Below are 13,983 nucleotides of genomic sequence, written 5' to 3'. Positions count from 1 at the left end.
AATGTTTAAAAGCATAGTCTAGTAACTTAGGGTTTTAGACATAAAGATGCTTTTGTTGTTAGAGCTATAGGAATCCATCAAAGTCTACATGAGTAATTGTATTCATCAACTAAGATTGGGGATCTTAGTGGAAATCCTCTGAACTGTAACCGTTAATCCCGTGTGAGCGAGGAAGTCGTGTATAATTAGTATACGGGTTGACCACCCCACTTGTGACTGTTAGCTACAGTCAACCAAAAGCAAGTGATGAACTATCCTTTTATTTGTTATTGTTCCGGCGTCGATGAAGCGTACGGTGTTGTTTCTCATGGTAAATCATGAGTGTGTTTGTTTCTCATGGTAAATCATGAGTGTGTTCTATCAGAGGTATTATGTCATAGCAGCGGTTACAGGCTCATGGTAGCAAATTGTTAGAAACATTATACTTTGTCGTATACAAGTAGTAATGTTAAGTATAAGTTTCCCCTACTTATACCTTAGGATTAAGGAATGTTTAGGTATAACACTTAATTGATAAGTAAACTATTATACCTAATATACATACTAAATGATGGAGAGTCAACATGATACTTTCAAAAACTATACTTGAATGTGGAAAATGTGTTATTTTATGGAGTCAAAACCTGTGGACTCACCAACTTTATGTTGACGTATTTTAAAATGCATGTGTTTTCAGGAACTTGAAAAGTTGGTATGTATTCGAACAGAAGAAGTTTTACTATTACCTTTCTGTTCATTAAGAAGTATGCCATAGTCGGATAATATGTAATAGGTTCTAGAAAAACAGTTATGTAACTTTCAGTTATCAATAAAGGTATGTATTTTCTTTAGTACTGTTCAATGTATGTTATATAACTGTGATACGAAGAGTAACGTTACACTACCCGGTGTTTCCGCCGATGGCTGGGGGTGTGACACTATGAACTCATAATGACCATAACAAGTCCGAAACACGGTCTTCTCCACGTCCTCCTCTCTAATCATCATCTGATGATACCCCGACCTCAAATCGATCTTGGAGAACCAAGATGCACCCTGCAACTGATCAAAAAGGTCACCAATCTGCGGAAGTGGGTATCGGTTATTCACCGTCAACTTGTTCAACTCCTAGTAATGAATGCACATCCGGTGTGAACCATCCTTCTTCTTGACAAACAAAATCAGTGCTCCCCATGGCGAACTGCTCGGTCTAATGAACTGCTTTCTCAACAGCTCCTGAAGCTGAGAGGACAACTTGTTGCATCTCAGGTGGTGCCAATCGGTATGACACCTTAGCATTCGGAGCCGCACCCGGTACCAAATCGATCATGAACTCAACTTGTCTCTCAGGAGGCACATCGGGTAACTCCTCCGGAAACACATCTATGAACTCTCTCACCATAGGCACATCTGAAACCGAAATCTGCTTCCCAACTCGAGTATCAACCACATATGCAAGATAACCTATACAACCATGTTGAATATTCTGTCGAAACCTGGCAGCAGAACAAAAGGTTGACTCAATCCTGGTACCCTCTTCATAATTAACCAGTTCTCCCCCACTTGGGGTTCGAGCTACCAACCGCTGACCCTCATAGTCAATCATAGCCCCAAATCTACTCAGCCAGTCCATCCCTACAATCACACACACATATCCCATGAGAATAGGAATCAGATAGATCGGATAAGGCACCCCAAAAATATCCAAGACACAAATCTAATAAACACTCGATGCAGAAATCTCGTGTTCATTGGCGATAGAAACCCGCAATGGACAATCCAACTCTCTAAGATCCATATCAAAACTCCTATTTAAGGACTGAGATACCAAGGCCCGACTCGCACTCGATTCAAAAAACACAAGAGCAGGCAAAGAGTGTTGGATATAGTGTCTAAGTCCATAACTTTATTTGGTATGTACTTGACCCGACCCGGCATGGTCCATTTGGGTTGCATGGCATTGCAATACTTGGATAGACTAAATGAGAGAATAAGGCACTTATGATTATTAATATATTATAAGTTCTAATATATTAATAATAGTATTATTTAATTAGTATTGGTCAAGTATTAATCTAGTATTAATTTGGTGATCAAAGTGAGACTAATTAAATATATAGGGTTGATTATGACAATCATCAATTCTTTTATGGTGGATTAATGATCCATGGTTTATGGGTTTGGTTATAACCATATGGAGCTCCATGGATAGTCCATGGGAGTTACAAACCCATGGGTCATGAGAAATCAAGAGTCATGACAATTAAGAGCATTCATGTGTAAACCCTAATTGTGACAACACTATAAAAGGAACCCTATGGCTAGCAAAATCGAGACCTAGTAGACCTAGTGTTACTAGAGAGGGCATAATCGATTTTGAGTGCTAGAAGTATTCTCTCAAGTTATTCCAAGTCTTGTGGTGTTGTGTGAAGCATTTGAGGCACAACATTTGGGGTGCTAGGCTCACAAAGTCTTGAAGGAATCCAAGCAACAACAAGGTATGTATTTCTACTAGTTTTTATGTTTTATGTAATCCCCATGCCATGCTAGTTAGGAAATAACCTTGAAAAAGAAATTTGCATGTATATAGAGAAAACATAGATTCAAGGTTATTAGGGTTGCATGTACACTTAGGAAGTGTTAGAATGCTCAAAACCCATCAGTGGTATCAGAGCCTAGGATTGTTTTCTGTATACTTGATGCAAAACTGCTTAAAAATCGAAAATTCTGCATTCTGACGACTGGACTCGCCGAGTCCATGGGGAGGACTCGCCGAGTCCATGAACAAATTCATTCTACTCGTCGAGTAGAATAATGCACTCGGCGAGTAGGAGCGTGCTGGGCAGTTTTTTCGAGTTTTGATGCTGAAAATGGATTAAGATCATTATCCCAATCTGTTTTGGACTTGTAAAATCTGTTTTTCAAAATGATAATGATTATGTTAACCCATTTTTGCATGACTTTTATCAATTTTCGAGTATTGTATATAGTTATATGATTTCTTGAAATTGCTTGACATGAATTTGTGTTCTTATGAGTTTTTAGAAGATCATAAGAATTATATGTAACCTCCATGTGTGTTTAATTCATGATCTTAATGGCTATGATGGTGTCCATAACTTGTCCTCAAGTTATGGACAACCAAAAGTCACTTCTTTTAGTTATGATTAAAGAACTAAAGAGGTTTCATAAAATGAAGAGTCTTCATTTTTATGAATCATTAAAACTCATAAGTTACAAATTGAAGAGACTTGGAATAGTTTTAAATCTTGCCCTCAAGTTTTGGAATTTGAAAAGTCTTACACTTTAATACTTTAATTCCAAATTAAACCTTAGATTTTTAAATGGTTTAAAAATCAACACTTATACTATTATTATAATTTTATTATATAGATATGTATAAGAATATGTCATTCTTACCGTTAGTAGGCCTCATTCACGAAGCCGGTCTATAAGGGGGGTATAAGGTTGTTGCCTATAAAATGGCGACTTAATGGGTGTCCACTCTCACCCACCGCTTCCTTGATCGGTGGAGGGTCGTTAGCCGAACGGGTAGGATACGACTTTAAATACTCGTTAAAAGTATAATGAATTATAAAGTAACTATACATTATAAATTTCCAATCTTAGTTACTTTAGGAAAATGTGAAATTGGTGCTAGCCCATAAAATTACACTTTGTACCTTACCAAGTCGTTAGTGGAGCGTGTGTGGTTAACCGGCACACTAACCTGGACTAGTAAGAGTCGCAAAGGGTAACTTGACTTTATTATAGATCGGTGGAGCGTGTGTGGTTAACCGGCACATCGATTAGGTAATATTGTTGAGGGTACCAAGTCAATTTGTATGGTTATTCACACCTTGTTTATGATCCTCGGCATCCCAGTCACAAACTTGAGAGGGCACAATTGAGATTCAAACATGCCATTGAAAAGTTCAATGTATCTCAAAAGATCTTGGAGTTTCAAAACCAATAAAACCTAATAATAAAATATTTCGTTCTTATGGTGGAAATTGGTAAATCGTCATTTACCTACCTTCAAATATTTTATAGTATGGATTACGGCATCCCTCTTCCAACTATAAATAGTTTGTTGGATCCTAGCCTTAATATTTCATTTGGGTGAATTATTAAGGATTCCTAATCTAATGAAACTTGTCTTTCTTTCCTTTCAGATGTCTTCCAACAATGCTTCTGGCTCAAACCCAACGGGCTCCTTTTCTCTTATGAACTTGTGTGGTAAGGTCATCTTTGATGGATCCAATTTCAATGAGTGGATCAGAAACATCAGAATGATTACCCGCTATGAGGACAAAGAATATGTCCTCGATAAGGAGCTTAAGGTTGTGAATGAAGCCACTGCTACTCCTGAAAAGTTTGCGGAGTTTGTTGCACATGAAAAGGATGCTACTAAAGTAGCATGCATCATGATGGCCACCATGACTCCTGAACTTCAAAAATCCTATGAAGATTTCTACCCCTATGAGATGCACCTGGATCTGATGGAAAGGTACCATCAGAGCGCGCGTCAGGAGAGGTATGAAATCATCTCCTCCATGATAACCGCAAGGATGAAGGATGGTGAACCCATCACCGGTCACTTGCAGAAGATGCAAAGGTTCGTTGACCGGTTGCTGAAGCTAAATGTTGACTTTCCTGAGGAAATGGCGATTGACATCATTCTCCATTCCTTACCTCCAAGTTATGATCAGTTTCGTATGACTTATCATATGAACAAGGAGGAAGTCACACTTAGCAAACTTCAAGGACTCTTAAGGACAGCTGAGAATAGCCTTAAGGGTAAAGCGGTTGCTACTTCTACTCCTTTAATAGCCCCTGTTCTGGCTATTGGGCAGGGAAAGGGTAAGAAGAGGAAAAGCCCTTCGAAGGGTACCAAGGGTAAGACTCTTGATGGTTCCTCTTCAAGTGGGACAAAGAAAGGTCCCATTACTCCTTCTTCAAACCCAAAGGAAGCACAGTGCTTCTATTGCCAGGATAAGGGACACTTCAAGCGAAGCTGCCCTAAATATCTGCAAGATGTAAAGGATGGGAAGGTTAAACCCACCCATGCAGGTATTTACACAATATTGTCTAATAACTCATCTAATGCTAATTCTTGGGTGCTTGATACAGGTTGTGGTATTCACATCTGTACTGATTTGCAGGCACTAAGAAGAAGTGAGCAAGTGGAGCACGGGAAGATAAACTTAGTCATGGGCAACAGGAAAGCATCACCTGTTACCAAGATAGGAGTTTATTCTTTATTGCTTAATAATGGGTTAATTTTAGATTTGAATAAGTGTTGTTACTCGCCCGAAATGGCGAGAAATATTATTTCTTTTCATGGCTTGTACAAACAAGGTTTTTCATTTTCATTTGATAATAAAAATGGTGCTATTAATGTTTATTACAATGATGTATTTTACTTTAAAGCATTACCTTGTGATGGTGTATATGAAGCTGTGAATGTTGTAGACAATCTAGGAAATAATGTGTTGTATATTGATTCTTCAGATAGCTTGGATAAAGCATCCTTGTGGCATTGTCGTCTTGGACATGTTAACAAGAAGCGCATAGGCCAACTCCAAAAGGCTGGAGTCTTGGAATCATTTGACCTCAAGTCAGATGATAGTTGCGAGTCTTGTTTACTTGGAAAAATGACAAAGTCACCCTTCACAGGTACTTGTGATAGGGGTGAAGGTTTGTTGGACCTTGTACACACGGATGTGTGTGGGCCCTTCAGAGTTGCTACAAGGGATGCTAATCGCTATTATGTGACTTTCACTGATGATTACAGTAGATATGGATATATTTACTTAATCAAGCATAAGTCAGAAACCTTTGAAAAGTTCAAAGAGTTTAAGCAGGAAGTGGAGAATCAATTGGGCAGGAACATCAAGATGCTCCGATCCGATCGGGGAGGAGAGTATCTTAGCATTGAGTTCCTTGACTATCTTAAGGAATGTGGGATTGTCTCACAATTGACACCTCCCAGAACACCACAGTTGAATGGTGTAGCTGAGAGGCGCAATCGAACCTTGTTGGATATGGTTCGTTCCATGATGAGTCGAGCTTCGTTACCAATCTCTTTCTGGGGGTATGCCTTAGAGACTGCCGCCCATATCCTTAATCTAGTCCCTACTAAAAAGGTTGCCAAAACACCTCACGAGATGTGGACTGGGAAAGTTCCCAATTTGGACCACATCAAAATTTGGGGTTGTGAAGCTTTCGTGAGGCGTGAGACTCATGATAAGCTTGAACCTCGAAGTGAGATGTGTATTTTCATCGACTACCCACAAAGATCCTTTGGTTACCTCTTCTACAGACCCAGTGATAATGTGGTCTTTGTAGCAAGAAGAGGAGTCTTTCGTGAGAGAGAATTCATAAGCCAAGGGGACCGTGGGAGGCAAATTGACCTTGAAGAGCTTCAAGAGTCAAGTGGTGAAGGAACCTCAAATGCTATCGACCAACCTGAGGAGGAAACTCCTGTTGATCCGATAGATGAGTCTGTACCTCCAAGACGTTCCACTAGGGTGAGGAACACACCTGATTTTTATTATGGTTATCACATCACCACTGAAGGTGATACATTTATTAGTGATAGTACACTAATAGATTTGGATGATCCTAATAATTACAGGGAAGCCATGACAGGCCCTGAGTCTGCTAAATGGAAGGAGGCTATGGACAGCGAGATTCAGTCCATGTATGACAATCAAGTTTGGAACTTGGTTGACAATGTACCAGGTCGTAAGACAGTTGGGTGCAAATGGATCTTCAAGAAGAAGACCGACATGGATGGGAAGGTACATACTTACAAAGCGCGACTGGTTGCGAAGGGCTTTACTCAAACTCCGGGAGTTGACTATGATGAGACCTTCTCACCAGTAGCTAAGATTAAGTCTATTAGAGTATTGTTAGCCATAGCTGCATTTTATGATTATGAAATATGGCAAATGGATGTCAAAACCGATTTCCTTAATGGAAAGTTGGCTGAGGATGTTTACATGGCTCAACCAGAGGGTTTTGTCGATACAAGATACCCTAATAGAGTGTGTAAGCTTGATAAATCCATTTATGGATTGAAACAAGCATCTCGCAGATGGAATCTTTGCTTTGATGAGAAAGTCAAAGAGTTTGGCTTTTCTAGGAGTGAGGATGAGTCTTGTGTGTATGTCAGGGCTAGTGGGAGCATAGTTTGCTTCTTGGTGTTGTATGTGGATGACATACTTCTCATAGGAAACGACGTCCCAACCTTGCAGGAGGTTAAATCCTGGCTTGGGAAGTGTTTCGCTATGAAGGACCTTGGAGAAGCTCCCTATATCCTAGGGATAAGGATATTGAGAGATAGGAGTAAGAGACTAATTGGACTTAGTCAAAGTACTTACTTGGATAAGGTGCTAAAGAGGTTCAGCATGCAAGAATCCAAGAAAGGGGAATTACCCGTCCAGAGTAATGCCAAGCTGAGTAAGACTCAGAGTCCGAGTACAGAGGCTGAGATAGCTGAGATGAGTCAAATACCATATGCTTCCGCTGTGGGCTCGATCATGTATGCTATGACTTGTACTCGCCCTGATGTGGCCTTTGCTTTGAGCATGGTCAGTAGATATCAAGGGAACCCTGGCAAGGCACACTGGACAGCGGTAAAGAACATTCTCAAGTATCTGCGGAGGACTAAGGATTGGGTCCTTACCCTCGAAGGCAGTGATGACTTGAGAGTGGAAGGATATAGCGATGCTAGCTTCCAGACTGATAGGGATAATTTCCACTCTCAGTCAGGCTGGGTCTTTATCCTAAATGGAGGGGCAATTACTTGGAAAAGTTCCAAGCAGGAGACAGTAGCTGATTCTACTTGTAAATCAGAGTACATAGCAGCAAGTGAAGCAGCTAAGGAGGCGATATGGCTAAAGAACTTCATCGGAGACCTTGGAGTTGTACCAGCTATAAAGGAGCCAATGGAAATTTTATGTGACAATGAAAGTGCGGTTGCTTTGGCTAAGGAACCGAGAGATCACGGGAGATCTAGGCACATTGACAGAAAATACCATTTCATCAGACATCGAATAGAAGAAGGACTCCTCGTGGCTAAGAGGGTATCATCAGATGAGAACCCGACAGATCCCCTCACGAAGGGACTGAGCAGGGTTAAGCATTTACAGCATGCGAGGCGCATTGGGCTGAAGGATGATATTAGTTTCAATAATTAGATTCCTGAAACTTGTAAAATGTAATTGACATTTGATGATAAATAAAAGTTGTTATTTATTTATGAGTAAGGTGTTACTATCATGTGTTGATTGTTTACTATGTTTCAATTTTGCATGTTTTTTACTTCCAGAATAATTATGTTATTATTCAAACCATCCACAGTCAGTCAAACTTTGGAAGTAAGTATTGATTTAAGACTGTCATGAATTTGGCTTGTATGATTTGTCTAAAAGTGCTTTGGACAATGCAATGGTTGCTACAACATTCATGAGTACTCATAAGGGCTGAGTATTGGATCCAACCCACGCTCACTTGCATCACTTCATGGAATTTATCTCGAGTGATCGTGAGACGGTAATATCATATAAATCTTCAAACCTAGAGATATGAGTTGTTGACTATGAGTTGGTTATTCATTAATTGCACGAAAACGCATTGGTAACTCGATGTCATAAAACATGCCTTTGTGAGTAATTCAACAAGTAGTTAGTACAAGCATATCAGTCGAAGTTTATCTGTTCCTTCTAGAAATAGAAGCGATATCTGGGCCCCTCGATGATTTGGTTTTGACCTATGTACCGGGCCCGGTCAGAACCTAATTGATGTGTTCAATTTAGTTCTATGTCGAAACAAATCAGAGATCGAGAAACAAATGTTGGACAATAAGTAAGACCATGTTCCATGTGTTTGTCCGGCTGATATCATGAGAACAGAGGATTATATGATCACTTATCTTAAATGGCGTATCATCATCATCTCAGTTCCGAGAGACTTTGAAAGAGCTACGATTGCTAGTCGGATTTTGAAGTCATATTTGCAAATATAGTTATTAGACTTATCTAAGTGGGAGACTGTTGGATATAGTGTCTAAGTCCATAACTTTATTTGGTATGTACTTGACCCGACCCGGCATGGTCCATTTGGGTTGCATGGCATTGCAATACTTGGATAGACTAAATGAGAGAATAAGGCACTTATGATTATTAATATATTATAAGTTCTAATATATTAATAATAGTATTATTTAATTAGTATTGGTCAAGTATTAATCTAGTATTAATTTGGTGATCAAAGTGAGACTAATTAAATATATAGGGTTGATTATGACAATCATCAATTCTTTTATGGTGGATTAATGATCCATGGTTTATGGGTTTGGTTATAACCATATGGAGCTCCATGGATAGTCCATGGGAGTTACAAACCCATGGGTCATGAGAAATCAAGAGTCATGACAATTAAGGGCATTCATGTGTAAACCCTAATTGTGACAACACTATAAAAGGAACCCTATGGCTAGCAAAATCGAGACCGAGTAGACCTAGTGTTACTAGAGAGGGCATAACCGATTTTGAGTGCTAGAAGTATTCTCTCAAGTTATTCCAAGTCTTGTGGTGTTGTGTGAAGCATTTGAGGCACAACATTTGGGGTGCTAGGCTCACAAAGTCTTGAAGGAATCCAAGCAACAACAAGGTATGTATTTCTACTAGTTTTTATGTTTTATGTAATCCCCATGCCATGCTAGTTAGGAAATAACCTTGAAAAAGAAATTTGCATGTATATAGAGAAAACATAGATTCAAGGTTATTAGGGTTGCATGTATACTTAGGAAGTGTTAGAATGCTCAAAACCCATCAAAGAGTTCACAAAGAAGGTACCTAGCAGAACCAAAAACATAAGCATACCATAAAATATCTAACATAATAATAAATAGAAACATACCAGTAACGACGTTCGGTGCCACCTTGGCCTCCTCTGCAGTGAGCTGGAAAGCACGACCTCAAGCCCTCGGGGGCTTTGTCCTACCCTGCCGTCCATTAGTGATCCTCAGAGTGGCTTGCACTAGAGCCTACGTCGGCCTAACCGCGAGCAATGGACACTGAGCCTTCATATGGCCCACATGATCAGAGTGATAGCAAATCCTGGCACTCGGTACTGGGGCCTGCTGACGACAGTCCTTGGCATAATGCCCCTCTTAGTCACATTTGTGGCATCTATATGAAGATCGACAAACACCATCATGAACCTTGTCGCACTTGCCACAAGTGCGACCCCTCTGTCCCCCAGATTTAGACTCAGCGGGATTGAATTGATTTGCTATAGGATAAGATTGAACAGGAGCCTACCTCAACTCTTTCGCCTGAATCTCTATCTCAATCTCCTGCCTCCTCGCGGCATCCTGAAGCTCAACGAGGGTGACATAACACTGGGTGGACACGAACTGTTGGATATCCGTCTTGATCATGCCCAAGTACCAAGTCATATGATCCTGCTTCAAAGCAGCAAACCCAGGACAAAAAAGAGCCCTCTTGGTAAACATATTGGTGATCTTCGTCACCGTCTCAATCATTTGTCTCAGATCCAAGTACTCCTGAGCTAACCTCTCCCTCTCTATCAACCAAGGGAACGTGTCTCACACGATACATCTCTGAGGACTGCTCCCAAGTAACAACAACTCTCTGCTCAGGAGTGTAAGTACCAGTCACCAATCTCCACCAATCCTTTGCCCCCAACTTGAGAAGGTTTAGGGTGCCACAATCCCTCCACATCAGACAACCATCTCATCGCCGCAATTGGGTCCATGACCCCATCGAACTTCGGGGGCTTCGTATTTCCAAAGTCCTGATACTGAAAAGCTCTCTCCCTTCGAACCCTTGCCGATGCAACAACTGCGGTGGCTGCAGAAGTAGCAGCCTCAGTCAATGCAACATAACGCTCATCAAATAGCTCAATCATGGTAGTCTTGATATACCCAAACAACTCTGAGATAGAACTCTGGATCGCAGTAGCCACCTCAGCAACAATCATCTCATGAATCTAATCCTCAGTCAACCACGATCTATCCTGGTCACTATCTCCATATCCTGATCCAGATCCTCTCATGAACACCATACTGAAAAAGAACCAATAGTTACATCATAAAATGCCACCATTCATACAATATAATCATCACAGAGAGGCTAAACCCTTGGGGTTTGTGACTCCCTTGTTACGCGTAGGGATCTTGTGCTTCCAGTATTACGGGCCCATACTACCTTCCACACCTACCCGTATTTGTTCCAAGTATCATCACAAACTACCCGGCAACAAATTCACAACTAGGATACGCATACATCCTATCCTCGCTATCTCGAGAATAGATAATCATTCCTTAACATGATTTCTACCTACACATACTCACTCATGAAACTTTCACCAACCCTGTAGCCACATGTGTATGCTAATCATACATAACATTGGATCCTATAGACAACCGAATACTTGACCCTACCCTAAGCCCTTCATCAAACAAGAATAGGAAATAAGGCTAAGTCAAACATTCTCAGGCTAGAAGATCTTAGTTATGTATAATTATGATGCACACACTAAGCAACTACAGTAATGATGTCAATTTCATCTAACATACAAAAAGTCCTCCTAGTCTATCATGCATCATATATCAAGCAATTCTATCATGCAATCCCTGAAGATCCCTGTCCTATCACTAGCATGTAGTTCTATCATAATCATCAATAACAAATAACAGTGTGGTAACTTGGGGTATACTTCTTGCTCTTGTTGATCGTACACATCGCATCCTCCTTGGTTACTTTTAAAAACAATTTTTTTGAAAACCTTTTTCAGTTCCTTAGTTTGAGTCTGGACTCACATGAATGTGTTGGATTAGGTGTCTAAGCCCATAACTATAATTGGTATGTACTTGACCCGAGAGTAGCATGGTCCATTTGGGTTGCCTTCACCAAGACAATTTGATGGATTTTTGAGAAGAGCTTATTATGATGTGTTAATATATTATAAGTTATAATATATTAATAATCATATAATTTAATTAGTACTGATCAAGAATTAATTTGGAATTAATTTTGTGATCAAAAGAGACTAATTAGATATATGGGGATTGATTTGGTAAATCAATAATTCTTGTAGTGTGGGCCAATTGTTATGGGCTAAACCAATATGGTGGTCCATGGATAGTCCATGTAGGTTTAACCCTGGAGCCTAAGGAAATGAAAGGTCATGGGCATTAGGGTTTTGCATGGATGAAACCCTAGACCTTGTCACACTATAAAAAGGACCCATAGTCACCAAAATCGGCACCTATGCATTCTAAGGAGGAGATAGCCGATTTTGTGTGACAAGAAGCTTCTCTCAAAAAGTCATCTTTTGTTCATGGTGTTTGTGAACCATTTGAGGTGCAACACTCGGGGCACTAAGTTCTTAAATCCAAAAGTCTTTCAAGCAACACCAAATACATCAAGACTTCAAGCCACATAAAAGGTATGTTACTCTAACTAGTATCTTGTATTGTTTATGACAAATTGCATGCTAGTTATAGGTTTAATGCCTTGGAAACCATTTGCATGTATAATTAGTGAAAACATAGATCCAAGGTATTTAGGGTTGTATGTGCACCATAGGATGTTGTAGTATACCAAAACTCATCAGTGGTATCAGAGCCAAGACTTGTTTTCAATTATACTTGATGCAAAAGGCTGAAAATCGAAGTTTTTTGCTGTCTGGACAGGGGACTTGACGAGTCCATTGAGGGACTCGACGAGTCCATGAAAAAACTCATCCAACTCGTCGAGTTTGTTCTTGCACTCGGCGAGTTGGACCCCCTGACAGCATATCTTCGAGTGTTTTGGCTGGAATTGGACTAGGAACATTACCCTAAGCTGTTTTTGAACTTATAAATCTGTTTTTGATGTGGTAATGTTATGCCCCTGAGCATAAGTCTAGTCGAGTCAACTTAGTTGAGTACGCTGGGCGTACTCAGCTGTATGTGGGGCGTACTCAGGCTTGACCAGGTAATCGGGGCATTGACTGCGTACGCATAGCGTACCATTTGGTATGCTCAGCATATGTGCATGGCCTCCTTTCCTTCTTATTAAGAGCTTAATCCTTAAGCTCTTTTGCCCATATTCCAGATTTAGACTTCAACTCACGTCCTTAACCATAAAGTTTCTAACTTTATGGTATTTCATGGCTAGAAAGTGCCCAAAGGCTAAAACCCTAGCTTATTATTCCATTAAGACATCCAAATTCATGCATGGAAAGGAAACAATGATCAAGACCAGATTTTTATGCTTCTAGACACTCCAAAATGTCTGAAAGGACAACTTAGATGGATTAAAGTACCCCATACTCAAAATACCAAACTAATGGGACCAAAAGAACACAAATTTCATGGCCAAACTAGATCTAAGCATAACTTCATCAAGTTTATAGCTTTTTACCTTCAAATAATGTCCAAAGATGATGTGTTTTTGGATCCAAGGTGCTCCATACTTCTAGAATGACCTCCTCTTCTTTCTTCTCCTTCAAGTTCACCAAAACACACACACCAAGCTAAAAAATGTTCTCAAATAGATTAGGGTTTGAAAAGGGGCCGAAATGAGGGTTGGAGTTTGATGAGAGGAACGAGTCTTAGGGTTAAGGATGTTTCATAGGGTCCAAACCCTAAAAATTAGGGTTTGTACCCTGGCCACGTATACCCATCGTACTCACTATATCCCGTGTACGCCCAACGTACATACACAGATCCCAAAATTACAAAAATTCCCCTTGAAGACCAAATTGTAAACAATTTTCATACTAAGGGGGTTAAGGTAAATACCTGGAAATCGAGATGTTACATTTTATACTAGTTGTATTAAGTTAGCCCATTCCACTAATTCAAGGGCCAATGTTAATATTGTCACACGCCAGATAAACTAATGAAATGGGAGTGAGAATATATGGTGTGTCAAGCGTGCAATGTGAATTCCGATTTTTAAGTCTTATAAACAGTTTCTA

The sequence above is a fragment of the Lactuca virosa genome, chromosome 4 (genome assembly GCF_052849685.1).
Source record: "Lactuca virosa cultivar CGN04683 chromosome 4, Lactuca_virosa_CGN04683_v6, whole genome shotgun sequence".
Lineage (NCBI taxonomy): Eukaryota > Viridiplantae > Streptophyta > Magnoliopsida > Asterales > Asteraceae > Lactuca > Lactuca virosa.
The sequence above is the reverse complement of the archived record's forward strand: the minus strand, read 5'-3'. Positions refer to the sequence as shown.